Source organism: Martes martes (genome assembly GCF_963455335.1).
Source record: "Martes martes genome assembly, chromosome: 9".
NCBI classification, from domain to species: domain Eukaryota; kingdom Metazoa; phylum Chordata; class Mammalia; order Carnivora; family Mustelidae; genus Martes; species Martes martes.
The window spans coordinates 23,240,781-23,257,049 of record NC_137896.1 but is presented as its reverse complement, the minus strand read 5'-3'; the positions used below and the strand labels follow the sequence as shown (position 1 = coordinate 23,257,049).

The following is a 16,269-nucleotide window of genomic DNA, read 5'->3' as shown; positions in this document are numbered from 1 at the left end:
ACTTTATACATCATGTTCTAATTATGAACACCACTGTGTTCTTTTAATCCTAATAAAGCTATAGTATCACTTCTCGGCCTTTTGGCTAAGATCAAGTGTAAAGCTACAGTAAAAATAAAAATAATAATACAGGTTTGGAGTACCAATCTTTTAATCCATGCTCGAAATATATGAAATACATATAACATTGAAAAGTTGATCAAATCCTACAATATAGAACTACTAAAAAATTCCCTAAAATAAATTGAGAATCTTAGCAGAGCCCTTGGCAATCATCTGGTCTAATATCCTAATGAAAAAAATTGAGGCCTGAGTGAATAATTTGAAGCTTCTTATTAGCAGGAAAGACTTTCATTTCATATGTGATACCTCTTTACAAAAGAATTCATTTTAAAAGCACTAGAAACAAGATGGGATCCGGAGCGAGACAAACCATAAGAGACTCTTAATCTCACAAAACAAACTGAGGATTGCTGGGGGGAGGGGAGTGGGGAGAGGGTGGTTGGGTTATGGACACTGGGGAGGGTATGTGATATGGTGAGTGCTGTGAAATGTGTAAGCCTGACGATTCACAGACCTGTACCACGGGACAAATAATGCATTATATGTTAATAAAAATAATAAAAAAAAATAAAAGCACTAGAAAAGTATGGTATAATTAATAATAATAATAACAATAATAATAAATATTATCTTACCACAAGATGGAAAAAACTTTAAAGAACAATGGCTCAAAGGTTGGTTAAGTTGGTTAAGCAACTGCCTTCAGCTCAGGTCATGATCCCAGGGTTCTGGGATCCAGCCCAGTCAGCAGGAAGCCTGCTTCTCCCTCTCCCATTCCCCCTCCTTATGCTCTCTCTCTCTTTGTCAAATAAATAAAATCTTTTTAAAAAGCACAATGGCTTTTTTTTTTCTCTCCATTAAATTTCCAACGCAGTTAAATCATGAGATCTGGGCTCTAAGTTACAGAAGTCCCTAGGCCATCATTCTAAGAGTTTACCAGTGTTTCTTCTTCTCCATTGTCTTATATTCACAACGACAGCGTTATCAGACTTTTCTTTCTTTTTTTTTTTGCTTTATGCTCTTAAAATTGTCACTTTTAAAATCAAACACTTAAGTCCTAAGATCAGCTTTTAAATCCTATAGCTACCATTTCATCCTTATTGATGAACCAGATAAGTCCACTTAGGAAACCTGTAGGCAGACTGTAGTAGGTGAATACACTATTGCTAATATTTTCAAACAAAGATACAGGATTCAAAATGACTTGGAACAATTTAAAAAGTATTTCTTCAAAGTTCAAAAGAGATTACTTAAAAACTAGAAAATCTATACTATGCTTATCGCCAAACAATAAAAAGAATATTTTGATCAGAAGAGGAAATTCAATGGCAAGATAAACAGTTTATTTATACTAAAAAAAAGCACAAAGAAATAAATCTGCCCAAACTGCAAAAAAGAGAAAACAAAATTAAGGTAAAAAATTAGTAACAATAAAACAAAAATATAGAAATAAAATAAAAACTCATTAGTGGGGTGATGATGAGCAAGACATGAACCCAGAAGTAATAAAGACTGACAGACATGATCAGGTAAAAATAAAAACAGTCTATATGTCAAAAGAAACCGCAAAGTCAAAAGCCATGTGATAGACTTTCGGAATAATATATTTGTTCCATATGACAAAAAAGGGATTAATATCCTAAATACACAAAAGCACCTGCAAGTTGATTAAAGAGTAAAAAATTAACACCCCAAGAGAAAAATAAGTAAAGAATTGGTAAAGGCAATCTGCAGAATAGGGAATACAAATGTCCAGTGAATGTATACAACTTATTAATGGTCCGGGAAATGAAAATAAAAATAAGAAAACTCTTCTCAGCTGATTGGCAAAAACTAAAAAGGTAACTGTTATCGAGTGCAAGTGGGAGTAAGAACTGCAACCTTTATGGAAAATAACCTGGAAGTTCATAATACTTACATTATAAGCTTACTACCCCATATTTGGGGATTTATCCTACAGAAATAAAAACTCCATTTCTTAAAGATATATGCACAAGGATATCCACTGTTTGTGATGGGGAAAATAAAATTAGAAAAAACTTGATGCTCCTTCAGAAACTTACATAAATGGGGCACCTGAGTGGCTAAGTTGCTTAAGCCACTGCCTTCAGCTCAGGTCATGATCCCAGAGTTCGGGATAGAGTCCTTGGATAGAGTCATGCAACCGGCTCCCAGCTCCTCGGGGAGCTTGCTTCTCCCTCTGACCTTCTCCCCTCCCATGCTCTCGCTCTCTCTCTCAAATAAACAAAAATCTTAAAAAGAAAGAAAGAAAGAAAGAAACCTACATAAATGAAACATTATGGAGCTAGAAAAAAATAAATTAGATATCTGTTTAATGACACAGAATGAAATGTATATTCTATAAAGTAAAAAACCCAGAATTTGCAGAATAATCTGTATGGCATCATGATAATCTTGTAAGAGAGAAAATGAATCAGTATGTAATTTATTTCTAAGACTATAGAGAAAAATATGAAAGAACCACACTAGGCTATTATACTTAGGTAGGTTGGAAGACAGGCACTGGAGAGGAGGAGAGGATTGGCTTCTTCATGTACTTCAGATGATGCTCAAATAGTTTTAATATGCCTATCTTGCTTTTGTGGTTCGGAAGGAAAATCCTACTTAATTGATAACAGAAAAGAAATGGAATAAGAAAAAAAATCTGTAATGGGAATGACAGAAAAAGGAATTATTTAAAATTTATTTTAAAAATGGGTATACAGGGGCACCTGGGTGGCTCAGTGGGTTAAAGCCTCTGCCTTCAGCTCAGGTCATGATCCCAGGGTCCTGGGATCAAGCCCCAAATCAATCTCTCTCTCTGCCTGCCTCTCTGCCTACTTGTGATCTCTGTCTGTCAAATAAATAAATAAAAATCTTTTTTAAAAAAAAGGGGGGGTATATAAAAGCAACCAAATGAAACACTCAAAGAAGAAGAAATAAAATACATTCTGGGTGCTTTTGGGGTGGGTATGTAAAACAAATGTAAATCCAACTTTTATGAATTTGAGATTTACCGCCATTTCCAAAAAAAAAAAAAATCAAAGAAATTGTTGATACAAGAGCCTTATGTTTTTTAGGTTTCTCTGCTTAGAATGTTTTTTATTTTTTATTTTTTAAGGTTTTATCTGTTTATTTGACAGAGATCACAAGTAGGCAGAGAAGCAGGCAGAGAGAGAGGAAGGGAAGCAGGTTCTGCTGAGCAGAGAACCTGATGCGGGGCTCAATCCCAGGACCCTGGGATCATGACCTGAGCTGAAGGCAGAGGCTTTAACCCACTGAACCACCCAGGTGCCCCTAGAATGTTTTTTTAAAAAGGAAACATGTCTCATCACAAAATCTCGTCAAAGAAATGTCCCCTATTATATATTTACAATCTATATCTTTTTTGGTTAAATTATATTGGATTTCAGCTATATTTTGAAACTTGAAATTTATCTATTTTAACAACGCTCTGTTACACTAAATAAAATTTTTAAACACCCTATGCAAAAAGGAAAATACCAAATCTACACTGAACAAATGGTCAAATTACATGAAAAACTAGCTCAAAGAAGATTTAAAAAATACTCATCTTAATAAAAGTAAAAAATATATTTGCTAGTCAGAGAAGAAAAAAATGCAACTTCACAACAGATCTAGAAGTCACAACCTTAAACCTGTGATCAAAGTTATCATCAATAGTGGGACAACTAGACATCTGTGTTCCTGTGATATGAGGTAATGTGAGGAATACTTAAGTATTTTTGCCAAAATGTTCAGCTAGTATCTAATCAAGTCTTTAAACCTTCCAGTTTAGGGCGCCTGGGTGGCTCAGTGGGTTAAAGCCTCTGCCTTCGGCTCAGGTCATGATCTCAGGGTCCTGGGATCGAGCCCCGCATCGGGCTCTCTGCTCAGCAGGGAGCCTGCTTCCTCCTCTCTCTCTGCCTGCTTCTCTGCCTAGTTGTGATTTCTCTCTGTCAAATAAATAAAATATTTAAAAAAAATAAATAAACCTTCCAGTTTAGGCAGATATAAGTAAAAAAGAAATAAATATCACTAAGAAAATATCAGATAAATCCAGAATGTAGGACATTAAAACTGCTCTAGTCTCAACAAATCAATGCCCATGAAAAGAATTTTAGAAGGTAAGAAAGCAGACAAGGACTGAGAACTGTTCCAGATTTTAAAAAGACTACAACTACATAAATAATAACATGCAAATGCAATGCACGGTCCTTAAATTTGATTCCACTTGAATAAGTCAGCTATAAAAGTCATTTTGGAGACAGTGAGGGAAACTTAAATAAAGACTTAATGTTAGATAATATCAAGGAATTACTGATAATTTGCTAGGTGTGACAACAGTACTGTGATTATGCAGAAGAATGTATTTGAAAGAAATGCATGGTAAAATGCTTAAAAGCATAGTTTCATGATGTCTTTATTTTTAAAAGGTTTAACATAATAAGTATTTTGTTAAGCATATGACTATACATTAAATATAGGTGGTAGGTAGAAAGGAGTTTATTCTACAGTTTCAGGGTTGTTTTGTATATTTGAAATTTTTCATAATAAAATATTTAAAATATTTTAAAAATCCACATATTATACTGGAAGAAAAAATATAAAAAATCCAATAATAACTAGTGGCTAGTGGAAATATAAACTGGTAGTTATTCTAAATAATAAGCTGACAAGATAGCTAAAAAGTGATTATCCTCAAACCAAACTGTATCATTTTAGAGACTATATTCTAAGAAAAAAGTTGAGGGAAAAAACATTTATAATAACATGTTACAGCAGTATAATTGAGAATTGCAAACCAAAAATAAAAACAAAATGGAAATCACCCAAATGCCAAATAAACAGAGAGTACTTAAACTTTGGTTATTGTGTATCCAATAAAAGTAAGTATATAAACATGCGGAAAAGTACCTCAATATATTGCCAAACAAAAAAACTATTAAAAAAAAAACTATGAATTAAACTTGTAAAGACTGTATCCATATGCTAATGACTAGAAAGTTTTTTTGTTTGTAATATTTAAACACAATTTTAAAAATTTCATGAGGATACACGTTCTTAGAGAATATATGAACAATGCAAATACACAATCAGGAAGAACTGCCTAGAGACAAATAAGAAAAAGCACCTGAGCTCTACTGTTGACCAGAGTTTGAATGGGCATTCACAATTTGAATAAAGTCCTATTGTGGACAGAAGTCAACATAACTATTACTAAAAGGACGAAGAAAAGGGGCACCTGGCTGGTTTAGTTGGTGGAGCATGCAGTTTTTGATCTCAAGGCTGTGAGCTCAAGCCCCATACTAGACATGGAGCCTACGAAAAATTTTTTAAAATAAAAATTTTTTTAAGGACATAGAAAAAAAGTGTAGCATTGGCTTGGACAGTACACAATCTTCCTCAATTCTTTCCATTAGTCAGATGTTTAGAAAAGATATGGAAAGACTGAAGAGAGTTCTGAGAAAAATCAAGAGATAAAAAAAGGATGGAAAAGAGGTGATTTTGAAGAAAAATTTGGAAAAAAAATGAAGAGCAACATGACTATTAATACTGAAATCCATGGAGAGGCTTCTGAATAGAGATCCTAAAAAACTGATGTATCTCAATGTCCATGGATGACAGACCAAGAGGCTAAAGAACCCTCAAAGTTTGTTGTTGTGGTGTTTTTGCAAGTGCTGCTTTTTACACAAGAGGGATTCCCTGACAGTCCTGGTGAAAAGTTACGGGCATTGGCAAATAAGGGAGGCTCACTGTGTGAAATCAACAACCATCTGTTTTTCTTCGGGGTGTCTACTTATCCATGATCACTAGATTACAAAATCTCCTTAAAGCTTGAATTAGCTATCCAAAGCTTGAATCAGTTACCCACCTTATTTCAAAATTCTGCAGTGCCATCCTGTTCCCACATACTACCCACTCAGCAACATTTGAATGTTCTAGATCTGGCATCTAGGGCCCCAACAAACTACTCTGGCTTCATTTCTCCCCGCATAGCAGGGAGTCTGCTTGTCCCTCTGCCCCTCGCCCTGCTCGTGCGCTCTCGCTCTCTCTCTCTCAAATAAATAAATGAAAATCTTAAAAAAAAAAAAAAAGAAGAAGAAGAAGAAGAAAAGAAACATCAAGAACTGATGGAAGCTAGGAAGAGGCAAGGAAAGGATTCTACCCTAAGTCTCAGAGAGAACATGGCCCTGCTGATACCCTGAATTTAGGTTCCAGTGTCAATAACTCTAAGAGAATAAATTTTTGTTGTTTTAAGTCACCCAGCTTGTGGTAGTTTATTATAGCAGCCCTAGGAAATATACCAGCATTTCCATGAAGCCTCCCCTGATCCTCCAACTGGTAGCAGAACTCTCTTTAATTTCCATTGCATTTACAGCACATTTAAAACATTTATGCTCCCCCACCCCCTTTTCATTTATGTTCCTACCACTTTCCCAGATGAATTAGTTTCCTGGAAGGCAGAAACTAATTACTCACCAACTGGATATACCCCTCAACACTGGTAGGCAGTCAATATATACTATCATAATCACATTTTCCTCCACACTTAATTATTCTGATTGCAATGCTCCTGAATGAGTCATCTCCACACATACTAAAGAGTTGAACACAATCTAAAAGAACTCAGCTGAAGGCTCATTCTTTTTAGGAAGCATTCCTAGATTCAGACTTATACCAGGTATACCAATGTATTTCACACAGATATGTGCATACATGTAGATGCACATACTGCTTATATTATACTTAATATCCACAATGGGAAAGAATATTTATTTAACAAATCCATTATTTGGATCTATTGATTAGTCTCTTACTAAGCCTAGTCAGATGCTGGTTTACCTAAAATCTTCTCACCTATACTAGAATTTGGTGGTTAACCACAATGTCTTTGATTTCTCCAAGTGTTTGAACTTTTTTTTTTTTTTAAGATTTTATTTATGTATTTGACAGAGGGAGAAAGAGCACAAGTAGGCAGAGAGGCAGGCAGAGGGAGAGGGGGAAGCAGGCTCCCCACTGAAGAGGGAGCCCCATGTGGGACTCGATCCTAGGACACCGGGATCATGACCTGAGCCGAAGGCAGACGCTTAACCGACTGAGCCACCCAGGGGCCCCGTGTTTGAGCTTTTAAAGTCTGTATTTTATAATAGGGACACAGTCTTACTTTCACATAATATTTAAAATTACAAGAGACTTCATCTAATGAACAATTTCCTTCTGTAAAATCCAAAACAGGATCTGATTCACAAATTTGCAACTATTTCCTCCTGTGAGAAACTGCTGCTATCTGGTCTTTAGAAAATATACATAATGGTATTATAGAACTAATATCCAACAGGTTCAATACTGGTAAAAGTGCCAGCTAATAGAAGCTTTTGTTGCCTTTCTGTGTATGTTGGGTTGGGAGGGGGCAGGGGTGATGGCTGTAGCTGCTTAATGTTAAATACAAACTTACATATCTATTTAAAGTATGAATGCCCTCTGAATTTGGTGATCATTAATATTATTAGCGACAAAGATTTTTTCCCTGGCTTTATTGAGATATAATCAACATACAGCATTGTGTTAGTTTAAAGTGTACAATGAGATGGATACACATATATACTGCAAAATCACCACAATAAATTTAGTTAACACATCCATCACTTCATATAATTACTTTTTTTTCTTTTTGGGTGTGTAGCAAGAACATTTAAGATCTAATCTACTCTTTCAGCAACTTTCTAGTCTTCAATACATTATTGTTAACTATAGTCACCATCCTGTACTCTAGATCCCCAGAAGTTACTCATCTTACAACTGGAAGTTTATATGCTTTGACCATCAGATCTTCATTTCCCCTTCATTTCACCAAATTCTAGGGCTATGTTACTCCCTCCAACAAAGTCACAATACTCCCTTAATGTACACATCTACCTATATCTCTAGTCATTTATTAATGATTACTAATGATTTATTAATGATTAGCAAATACTGAGCTCCTAGGCAGCCACTTCAAGTCCTTTTCAGAACAAAGTGATGTAGAAAAAGATTACATTTTTTAAAATAAATGTGCCAGACAACACAATAGGTAGATAATGGAGCTGAAGGAAGAGAGGGACAAACAGACACAGGGTCAGTTCTGAAGGAGCACTAAATCTAGCGAGGAGGAAAAGAGTAAACTAGTTCCACATTTCTTCTTTCTCCTCATGCTGTTCCTACATTCACCAGCAGGCTTACTTTCTTAAGGTACAGATCTCATTATGCCACTGTATGGCTAAAAACTTTTGACGACTCCCATTACTTAGTCGATCAAGTCCAAACTTCCCAGCCCGGAACTGAAAAGGATTCAAAGCCTTCCCCGATTCACTTGTATAGCATACAGAGACTAATACAGGCCTTGGAATTAGACTGCATGTACTCAAATTCTTTCCCCAGCAAATGTTAGCTCTTTTCCTCAGTTTATCTGTAAAAAGGTATAAAAATTAGTGCCCTATCTCACAGGGTTGTTGTGAGGATTAAAAGAAATACTAATTAAATGCTTGGAAAAGGGTGCCTGGGTGGCTCAGTTGTTAAGTATCTGCCTTCGGCTCAGGTCATGATCCCAGTGTCTCGGGATTGAGCCCCATATCGGGCTCCCTGCTCAGCAGGAAGCCTGATTCTCCTTCTACTACTCCCCTGCTTGTGTTTCCTCACTCGCTGTCTCTGTGTCAAATAAATAAAGAAATAAAAAATTAAAAAAAAAAAAAAAGCTTGGGAAGTTATCTGGCAAATAGTAAACATGCAAAAAAAATGTGAGCTACTACTATCATTATTGCTATTGTTGTTCAATCTCCATTTCCAGCCTGACCTCCAACCACAGCCCTGTAAAAATCCTGTTCTCCAGCCAAACTAGACTCTTTACTATTTCCTAAATACACATCTCTACACCATTCTTGGCAGCTCCACTAAAGGCCACCTCTTTCAGGTACCATTCTCTGATATTTCAGCTCCATAACACATTACCTCTATCCCACACGACACTTTAACTAGAATCATCTTTGTATCCTGGGGAGTTCTAGCCTAATACACATGGTAGCACTCAATAAATGCTGCGTAAATGAATGAATTCCTGTTTTTCCTTCCTCTCATCCAACCATTCTCTTGGAAAACAGCTCCACATCACAATTAAAAAGATCTCTTCTGAAATGTTTCATAAAGCTGGCCAGCTAGTTTTCTTTTCTACCACCAATGTGGTAATTTCTAATGTACCCAGAACATAGTAGATGCCTAAATATTCAGTGATTTGAAATGAATTTCATCTCATCTTTTAATTTCAATTATCATTTTATTCATTATGATCAAGAATGACTCATCCTTAGAAACAGCCTTTGGTTTTTACTTGCCCACAAACTCATCTGCCAATTTCTGCCAATCTGACCCTTATCCCAACATATCATTTGTTGGTTTAGAAGAAATAATATTTAAAACCTCAGTGAGGTAAGAACCAGAAAATCAAATGCCTACAGAGTAATAAAAGTAAATGAGCAAAACAAGAAAGTAATGAGGACCGCAGAGCATTAGGAAACAAACACCCATCATACCTAAAAGCTTTAGCTTTTACTCTGTTGCTATGAGAGAATATGAGTTTGGTGTTGATAGATCTTCCAAATTTTCAAGGTAAGTCAGAAATCTGTGGACATTTGAGCCAAACAAAACATGTCTGCAGGTCAAATCCAACCACAGGGATGCCTGGGTGGCTCAGTTGGTTAAGTGGCTGCCTTCGGCTCAGGTCACAATCCCAGGGTCCTGGGATCGAGTCCCACATCGGGCTCCTTGCTCGGCAGGGAGCCTGCTTCTCTCTCTGTCTCTGCCTGCCACTCTGTCTGCCTGTGCTCGCTCTCGTGCGCTCTCTCTCTCTGACAAATAAATAAATAAAATCTTCAAAAAAAATAAAAAGAACAAATCCAACCACAGACTGCTGGTTTGCAGCCTCTGTTACAGAAGTTCTCTGCAAAAGAAGTGATGGGGTAAGAGGAGTTCCATTCCAGCAGAAAGCCTGAAGCAGCAGCTAAAACTGCAGCAACTGGAAGCACCTCCTGCAACACTCAGTTTAGCTCTCGCAACCATTCTGTTTTGATCTGAAAACCAAATTAAACAGACAATTGTGTTGAGTATGTCGAGCCCCTACACTGTGCCAGGTGCTGGATATCGGAAATGAACAATAGTGCTAAATATAAGCTAACAGCATTCAGCATCTCCTAGGTGCCACACTGTTCGACACGTAACATGAATTAACTCACTTACTCCTCACAACCCTATGAGATAAATACTATTATCCTTATTTTAAAAGCTGAGGAAACCTGGGACATCTGGCTGTCTCAGTAGGTAGAGCATGCGACTCTTGATCTTGTAGTGGTGAGTTCAAGTCCCATGTTGGGCTGGCTGGCGAGCTAACTACATACATACATACACAGGTACATAATACATATATTCATACATACATACATACATAAAATAAAAGCCAAGGAACCTGAGCCACAAAGAGGTTCCACAGTTGTCCCAGGTCACATAATTAGCAAGCAGCAGAGCTAGAATTAGGACCCTAGTCAGACTCCACCAAAAGAGCACATAATTTGAAAACAAAGTGCCATTCAATAAACGGTGCTGGGATAATTGGTTATACACACGAAGAAAATGAAACTGGACCATACCTCACATGACATATTAATTAGAGATCTAAACATCAAAGGCAGAACAGTAGAGATTCAAGAAGGTAAGAATAATTGCAAAATCTTGGGGGAGGAAAAGATTGATAGATTTGACTTTGTTAAAATTCACAACTTCTTTTAGCAAGAGAAAAAGAGATTTAAAAGATTAACAACCTGGGAAATTATATCTATAATACACATAACCAACAAAGGATTACAAATCAGAAAACATAAGGACATCTTTTGAAAAAGACAACTCAACAGAAAAATGGCAAAAAAAAAAAAAAGCCCCAGCATGGTCTAAGCTGCGAAAACCTGTTACTACCACAGCTGCCACACAGCAGACCCCAGAACAGACCCTGGCATCGCTGACCAATATAAAATATTCAGGGCTCTATGTCATACTGCAGATACACAGAGCATGGGGGACCCAGCCAGAAGGACAAAGCCAAGATGCTTATTCTCCATTTTATAGGAACTAGATGGCAAACCAGAAGCTGAACATCTAATCCTCAGACACTGATCAGATTGGCAAGCATCTTTAGTAAAGGGCCAGACAGTAAATATTTTCAGCTTTGTGGACTGTATATCTTCTCTCTAAAACTACTCAACTCTGCCACTGATGGTGTGAAAGCAGCTAAAGACAATACATAAATGAGTAACTGTGCCTATGTTGCAATAAAACTTTTTTTACCTGAATAGGTGGTGGGCCAAATTTGACATGGCCCAGAGTTTGCTGACCTCTGACACAGATAGCTGTAATTTTTCTACATTCCCTACTTCCCCTACTTTTTATTTTTTTAATTGGAAATTTTCTTTTTTTAAAGATTTTATTTATTTGAGAGAGAGTAAGTGAGAGTGAGCACAAGCAGGAGGAGAGGGAGAAGCATACTCCCACTGAGCAGGGAGCTGGCATGGGGCACAATCCCAGGACCCTGAGATCATGACCTGAGTCAAAGGCAGACGTTTAATCTCTTAAACTACTGAGCCAACCGGGCACCCCTTTCCCTGCTTTTTATATCTGCTGACACTTACCTCTGATTTCCTTAAGTGAAAACTACACCATGCTTGACAGCTTTGGAATGGTTTCCAAGTCTACTACTCTAAACCCAAAACACTTCTCCCTGATTTGTGACAATTATCGCTTCATTTTCCTTTCACCTGTTTTATAACCTCTTTGACAGCCACCATCCCAAATCAATAATCTAAAATATTCCTTTTCTCTTACCACGTGCAATGTCAATTATCAACATCTGAAATTCTAACTTTGTTCAAAGCTCACAGCCTCTGTCTTGACTAGGCCTTCATTACTCCTTCCCTGCTCTCCAGTCCACCCTCCATTCAAAGAACATCCATTTATTTCCTAAAAATTAAACCAAATCATACACTCTTCTTCCTTGGACAGCATGCCTCCCTATCAGCTAAAGACTCAGTCCAAACTCCTTAGCAAAGTCCTTTGCAGCCAGGTTCTGAACAACAGTTCCAGCTCATCTCTGACCATTTTTTCTGCACACATATTATGCTCCCGCCACATTCAACTGTATCTCCTGAAAGTGCATGCCTTTACCGGTAAAGCTCTTTTCTCCAACTCTCCATCTGGCAAACTCCTCCACCTTTCAGGACATGTCTCAAGTATCACCCTTTCACAAAACCTTTCCTGACTCCTAGACCTGAGTTGTGCCCACTTCTGTGTTTTTTCAACCTTTGATACTGCTTTGGTATTCATCCTGAACTATCATTGCTAATATGCTCATTTCTCTTATGAGACTGAATATCTAATGTGAAAAGACCCTGTCTTAAAGACCTTTGAATCCTCATAGCCCGGCATAATGCTTGACATATCTTAGCGCACAGTAAATATCCGCTGAATGGAAGACATGCTTGATGGTAGAAGTAGGGTTTCTTAACCTGGGGTTCACAGATGGAAATCCACAGATAGAATTCAGAGGGGTCTATGAACTTGGATAGGAAAAAACCAGAACAAAACTATCTCTTTATATTCACTAACCTCTAACTGAAAGTTACCATTTTCTTCAAATATGAGTTATAGGCAACAAACCACTCTAGTATTGGTGGTTATCTGTGACTGTCACAGTTATCACAGATATCTTTACATCATATTACAGTTGTTACTGATATCTAAAAGTATTACTTATGTTCATGTGTTCAAAACTGTAATTATCAGACCCATCACGAGATCTGATTTCTTAATATATTGATAAAGTATCTATATTGCTATTTTATAATTTGTGTATTTTGGTATTTCAATATAATGGTTTTCTCTATAACACAGTATTTTGTTTTACTCAATTAAAAATGTTATTCTGAGAGGGGTTACTATTTTTCTGAGCAGCTTCACTAGATGCCAGAGGGGCCCACTGCACAAAGGCCTTCCAGCATTATCCCAGAACAAATGAATCTTGATGCCTTATATATGTATGTGTGGTATATACGCATCGAAGATACACAGAAAATCTTACTTGCTATGGGCATCTTCATAACCTTTTGTTGAAAGTCCTTGTTGCTTTTATGGGAGCCCTGGAACTACCATTTCATGATTGATTTGCATAGTTTCCCTCAGAATTCTTCCATAACCCATATGAACTTTGCACTCTTCCCTATTTTTTTTTAAAGATTTTATTTATTTATTTGACAGAGAGTGAGAGAGATCACAAGAAGGCAGAGAGGCAGGCAGAGGGGGAGGGAGAAGCAGGCTCCCTGCTGAGCAAAGAGCCTCCCAGGACCCTGAGATGGTGACCCGCTGAGCCACCCAGGCACCCCAAACTCTTCCCTATCTTGATCAAACTTTTAACTGAAGTTTGGTCATGATAGAGATCCTGGGTGTGTACCATTCACTGTTCACAGTTATCTTTTTTGGCTTTCTGTGTCCCCTTGCTGTACAGTAAACACCTAAAACAGAAGGAGCACCTCTTAAAACTCTAGGAAGTTAGAAGTCAAGAGGGTCCTGAAGATAACTTCTTTGCACAAATGGAGGTAGGCTGGAAATGATCAAATAGCTGGTTACTTGCACTTTTTTGGTATCCCCCTTCAGTTTTTCTACTGACAAACCAATTACCAAAACAAAAGAGATTAATTAACAGTTCATTGATATATGCTGCGGAGCTCACTTTAACACTTTTCTCACAGCTAACAAATTCCTCTAAGGCAGTGTGTTGAATGAGGAGGCAGAGGACCTCCTTAGCCAGGAACGTGTGAGATCTTGAGGAGTCATCTTTATCTTTCTATGTCTCAGCTAAAATCACTACATGATCTGAAATTGTTACATGATCTCTAAGACCCTTGTAGTTTTTACACATTCATTTCTCTTCACCATTCTTACTGGCTTCAAAAAACGCCTTTCTGATGACCTCCCCAGGTGACCCCGCTCTTAAAACAGTGGGCTGTCCCCTTCCTGGGAAGACACCTTGGGTCACCGCCCACAAACAGCCCGGTCCCTCCTTTTAAAGATACACACAAACTCCCTAAGTTGATGGAGGTTCTTTCTTCTTGCCAACCAGTTCCACTCCATACATCCCATTTGCTGGCCAGCTCCGGCACCCAAACTTCGGTCCCCCTTTTCCCACCTTCTCATCAAAATCTTCTTATTTTCTGTTGCTCTTCCCAATAGGGAGTAGAATATGCTAGGGGAACATATGCCCTCAGTCTCTGCGGAATTATAAGGCTTTGCAATTCGGCGCCGCGACTCTGAGAACTGCCCAATCTGATACTCGCTCCTGCATCCAAAGAGCCCCCATTTCTAATATTTCTAATCAATAGCCTCCCCCCATCCCCCCACCCTCTACAAAGAACTGTCTCGGCTCTGACAGCCTGAGCTTAGACCCCATGCCCTCCGGGTCCTGACTGCCCTGGGGTCCTGAACACGAATAGCCTAACCAAACTCCAGTCCCGGCCTCCAGTCTCACGGACCCTGACCCCAGTTCCGTTTGGACTCAGTGTCCCTTCTCGACCCCCGGCCACGACCCTACGGTCGGCTCCCGCCGGTTCCTCGGGCCTGGAGCGCCACCCTGTGCAGACCCCGGCCGGCCCTGCACTCCCTCAACGCCCCAGACCCCGCGTCTCGCACCCTCCCTAACCCCGGCCGGCCCCCGCTCCCTCCAGCACCCCCGCCCGCAGGCCCGGGGCCCGCTCCCCAACATGGCGACGGGGACACGAGCGCGGCGGGCGGGGCGGCTCCGGGCCGGGCCCGCACAGGAGCCGTGTTCCACTGCCGGCCGGCGCCATTTTCCCGCGCCGGGCCCGGGCGGCGCCTCCTTCCCGCGGAGCCAGCGGGGCCGGGACCCCAGACGCCCGGCGGGCCCACCCCTTACGGGCCCGCGTCGCCGTCACCTCACCTGAGCGCGGCCCCAGCCCTCCCGGGCGGGCCTTGGAGCAGCGGCCCGGGCCGTGCGTGCCCGCCGCCCTCCGTGTGTCCGTCAGTCAGTCCTCGCGTGCGTCCGTCAGTCCGGCCGTCGCCCGGCCGCCCGCAGCCCGACCCGGCAGGGCCTCAGGGAGCCGGTGGGGAGGGGGATGGGCCGGACCGGGCCGGGGAGGGAGGGGGAGGGAGGGAGAGAGGGTGGGAGCGCGGGAGGGGGCGGGGCGGGCGGGGGCGGGCCCTGATCACGTGGCCAAACGTCTCCGAGAGCGCGAGGCGGAGCGCGCGCCCGCTCATTTGGGCGCAGAGCTTAGTGTCGGTTTTGGGAGAGTCTCCGTCTCTGGAGCTGTAATATCATTAATAGCTCTTGGCTCCTCTTCGGAGTCAGTGCGCGGCCCTATAGGAGCCCTCTGAAGCCTCAGTGTACGTATCTGAAATATGGGGATAATAGTAGTGTTTGCAGAGACGAAATGAGGGAAGACGTGGAAAGCACTTGGCACAGTGCCTGACACATAGAGTCTAATAACGTTAATGGTGATAAAGATAACCGGTAGCCTTTTTTTTATTATTTGCCTGTAAGTCCCTCTCTACTTTTTCCCATCACCATCATCCTAGCGAGCTTAAGGGAATGTGGCTCCTCTCCTTCCCCAAATGTAGGGACGCCTCCCCAGCACTGGAATTGATATTTCTCATATAGGCCTGGGTTCAGAACTGGCTTTCACTCCTGATTGCTAGGTAACTTTCTCTGTCTCTGAACCTCAGCTTTTCCATCTGTAAAATGGGAGTTATAGAGTCTGTCAAGAGCATCACGTTAGATAGAAGATGAGCCAGTGTATTGTAAACGGATTGCATACTGGTCAGGCATACTAGTGTCATCTAAGGAAAGAAGTCTGTAGTCCTTTCATTCCATTGAGCTTACACGGTGTGCTTGGACTGCTGCAGTAGTGATCCAAGGACTTTTCACATCCTCCCTGGCTCCCCTTCAATCTTTCCTCCCTGCTGTCAGAGTAATGTTTCTAAGTCAGAAAGTTTACCACGTCTCTCCCCTATTTAAAAGTGTTTGATGGTTCATATTGCTCTTAAGATAAAGGTCTTGCCCTTGCCAAAACTCTAGACTTACCTTAGGGCCCTCTTCTCTTTCTGGGCTGTAATTACAGTGAT

The 16,269-nt window shown here is 40.0% G+C and overlaps 1 protein-coding gene across 4 annotated transcripts in view; it reads right to left on the bottom strand.

Moving 5' to 3' along the window:
* NCOA6 (nuclear receptor coactivator 6) overlaps positions 1 to 15,280 on the bottom strand; it is a 102,498-nt gene extending 87,218 nt beyond the window's left edge. For 3 of the 4 annotated variants that reach the window (XR_013967364.1, XM_080812822.1, XM_080812823.1), the window contains exon 1: positions 15,089 to 15,280. The gene's annotated coding sequence lies outside the window, so the exon portion shown is untranslated. The remainder of the gene's footprint in view (positions 1 to 15,088) is intronic. The other variant, XM_080812824.1, reaches the window with a different exon arrangement.
* Between the last annotated feature and the right edge of the window lie 989 nt (positions 15,281 to 16,269).